General features: G+C 41.2%; 1 pseudogene; it reads left to right on the top strand.

The window, feature by feature from the left end:
* The first annotated feature begins 1,021 nt into the window (after positions 1–1,021).
* LOC101443762 (proteasome subunit beta type-6 pseudogene) lies at positions 1,022–1,737 on the top strand (annotated as a pseudogene).
* Positions 1,738–3,915: the final 2,178 nt, after the last annotated feature.

Here is a 3,915-nt window from a genome sequence, read left to right as displayed (position 1 = left end):
GTATAGGAACAGTGTATGTGTACACTATTAAAGTCAAGTTGGGGGAAACGGACTTGGCCCAGTGGTTAGGGCGTCCGTCTACCACATGGGAGGTCCGCGGTTCAAACCCCGGGCCTCCTTGACCTGTGTGGAGCTGGCCCATGCCCAGTGGAGTTCCGCGCCACGCAGGGGTATCCCTGGCGTAGGGGAGCCCCACGCGCAAGGAGTGGGCCCCATAAGGAGAGCCGCGCAGTGTGAAAGAAAGTGCAACCTGTCCAGGAATGGCAAAGCCCACACTTCCTGTGCCGCTGACGACAACATAAGCGGACAGAGAAACAAGACGCAGCAAATAGACACAGAGAACAGACAACTGGGGGAAGAGGGGGGAATTAAATAAATAAATAAATCTTTAAAAAAATAAATAAATAAAGTCAAGTTGGTATTAAAAAAACTAATATGATTGTCATAGATTTAGGATTTTAAATTTTAACCTCACAGTATACACAAGGAAAAAATTAAAATATGAAATAATATATCCCAATAGAAATGTGGAGGGACTCACATGATACAATACAAAAAAAAATCAAATAAATATGAAAGTAAGCAATAGCAGAAGAATTGAGGGGCAAAAAGGTAAAAGACTTACAAAGACAAAACAACAAAATGTTGAGGAAAAAAAAAATCCCTGTATTATCAATAGTGACTGATAAAAAAAAAAAAGAAAAGGTGTCCCAGACCTTTGCAGTGAGGAACATGCCCCTGTGCAATGAAGCCACACACCAAAAAGATGACACAACCAGATAAGGGGAAAAAAGACATAAGTAGACTGAAAATGAAAGGATGGAAAAAATATAACATGCAAAGTAACCAAAAGATAGCTAGAGTAACTATACTAATATCAGATAAAATAGACTTTAAATCAAAAATTGTTATGAGAAAGACAGTCATTATATATTGATAAGGGGGTCAGTTCAAAAAGAAGAAATACCACTTATAAATAAGTATGCACTTAAAAACAGAGCCTAGCGCTCCAGAGGAGAAGATGGTGGCAAACTTAGCTGATTGAGGAGCAGGTGCAGTACTGGCATGGGGACCAAAGGTGATCATTCCTGACTGGGAAAACTGGGAAGTCTCCACAGAGACCACTATCATGGTTGTGAGATTTGATGGCGGAATGGTTCTGGGAGCCAACTCCAGGATAACCACTGGGTCCTACATTGCCATTTGCATGACTGACAAGCTGACCCCTATTCATGACCAAATTTTTTGCTGTTTCTCAGGCTCAGCAGCTGATACTCAAGCAGTAGATGATGCTGTCACTTATCAACTTGTCTTCCACAGCATCGATCTGAATGAGCTACAGCTGGTACTCACATAAGTCAGCCTCTTTAAGGAGATGTGTTACTGATACTGGGAAGACCTGATGGCAGGAATTATCACCACTGACTGGGAGCCTCAAGAATAAGGGCAGGTGTACTCATTCCCCAAGGTGGGCATGATGGTAAGGCAGTCCTTTTCCATTGGAGGCTCTGGGAAATCCTATATCTATGATTATGTCAATGCTACCTACCAAGAGGACATGACCAAAGAAGAGTGTCTGCACTTCACTGCCAGTGCTCTTGCTTTGACCATGAAGCAGGATGGCTCCAGTGGAAATGTGATCTGCCTGGCAGCCATTGCAGAATCAGGGGTAGAGCAGTATATACTTTTGAGAGACAAGATCCCCAATTCACCATTGCCACTTTACCACTCCCCTAAATCCTCCTATTCTAGAATATAATGAGACAGCCTAGAATGACCCAAAACTCAATAAATAGTTTGTCAAATGGGAAAAAAACAAAAAAACAAAAAAAAAGATCCTAAAAATATGGGACACAAATCTGACAGATTTGAAGGGAGAGATAGATAGTTCTATAGCTAATCCATTCCAGTGGATGAATATGGAGAGAGAGAGAGAAAGCCATGGAAGCCAGAAGCTGAAAGCAATGAAATCAGAAGAAAAGGGAGAGACCAGCAATGCAGCCTTGTGCCTTGCCATGTGACACAGGAGTCCAGGATTGCCAGAAGCTAGTCTTCAGGGAGTTAGCATTGCCCCATAATACCTTGATTTGGACATTTTTCTCAGCCTCAGAACTCTAAGCTTGTGAACTAATAAATTCCCACTGTAAAAGCCATCTGATTTCATGGTATCTGAATTTTGGCAGCCTAGTGACTAAAATAGATTTTGATACCAGTTAAGTGGTGTGCCACTATTAAAAATATTTTAAAAATTGGGAAATTGCTTAATAAATGGGTAAGGGGTAGATTCTTCCAGAAAAGGTCTAGGTTCCTTTGAAGAGACTATTGGTAGAAATATGAATGCTAAAGGTACTTCCAATGAGGTCTTAGAAATGATGAATGTGTTATTGCAAACTGGAAGAAAGGCAACCTTTGTTTTTAAAATGGCAGAGAACTTGTAAAAATTGTGTTCTGATGTCATATGGAAAGCAGAACTTGAAAGTGATGAGTTTGTTTTTTAGCTGATATTTCCAAACTAAATGCGGAAAGTGCAGTCTGACTTGCAGTTTATAGTAAAGTGTGAGAAGAAAGGGATAAACTGAGAACTGAACTACTGGACACAAAGAAACCAGAAACTAATGATTTGGAAAATTCTGAGCTTCTAGAAAATGCATCCCCAGAGAATAGTGCTCCATGTGGGTGTTGAACTGAACATGGAACCAGTCAACCATTTCAGTGGATGTCAGGATTGGAAATGTGGGTATTCAGAAAGGATTTGCGGAAGTTTCTTTTGTCTTATGGCTTGGACCCCTGTGTACTACATGTGAAATCAACAGGGTTTTTGTGAGATCTATAGAAATAGAACCACGGCCAGCCTAGATTAAAAGGGACAGAAAATGGACTGATTGAAGGAAAAATGACTTCAAAGGCCGGACCATGGAAACTGAGGTCTGTACTGAGACACATTCTGGGATAAAGAGAGTGGACTCACCCTTGTATGTGGAAAGGGTTAAGTATGCCCCAGACCTTGAAGAGGATGGGCCTTCCTCCCCATTTGGTTGGGAAGAGTGTTACCACTCCCACATTTCTCAGATACCTGGGAAATTAAGGAGAGGCTGGATGCTATCCCAATATTTGATGAAGATGAAGCCTAGAATCTGAGTGCCATCCAAGGCTTGAAGAGGGTGGAGTCTAGAATCTAGGCACCACTCCAATCCTTGAGTATGGTGGAGTTTTAAGTCCACCTACTACCCCTAAAATGCTTTATGAGGGTGGAATCTAGAATCTGGCCATCATTCCAATTCCTGAAGGTGTTGGAGCCTTCACCCCAGTATTTGGGGAGAGCATGATCACTGCACAAGCATTTAGAAAGTGTGGGGGCTGCCTCTCCATCAAGTCCAGATGACAAACCACTGTTCCACCCTTAGACTTTGAAATCTAATAGAGAATGCTGTGCAGGGTTTTGGAACTGTTTGGGATCAGAGTCCCCTGTTTTCCTTGCAATTTCTCCTATGGCAATGGGAACATTTATCCTATGACTATCTTTCCATTGTAAATTGGAAGCAGAAAACTTGTCCTCTAAGTTTCACAGGTCCACAACTGGAAGGGAATTATTCCCAAGGACAGACCAGCCCAGTAACTGATTTTTGATGAGACTTTATATATTTATTATTGGGATAATTACAGCTTTTGAGATATTGTGAGGGAATGGATGTATTTTACATATGGAAAAGACATGTCTTTTGGGGGTCTAGAAGGTGGAATGTGATGTTTTAAAGCTGTATGGATGCCAGAAAATCATGTTCTTAAAGCTAATCCATTTCTGTGGGTATAAACATATTGTAGGACTTTTTGATTAGGTTACATCAGTTAAGGCATGGCCCAGGGTGGGTCTTAATCATCTTACTGAAGTCATTTATAAATGGAATGAATACAGAG

Source organism: Dasypus novemcinctus, chromosome 2, assembly GCF_030445035.2.
Source record: "Dasypus novemcinctus isolate mDasNov1 chromosome 2, mDasNov1.1.hap2, whole genome shotgun sequence".
NCBI lineage: Eukaryota > Metazoa > Chordata > Mammalia > Cingulata > Dasypodidae > Dasypus > Dasypus novemcinctus.
Note: the sequence above shows the minus strand (reverse complement) of the source record. Positions and strands in the feature narration are given on the sequence as shown.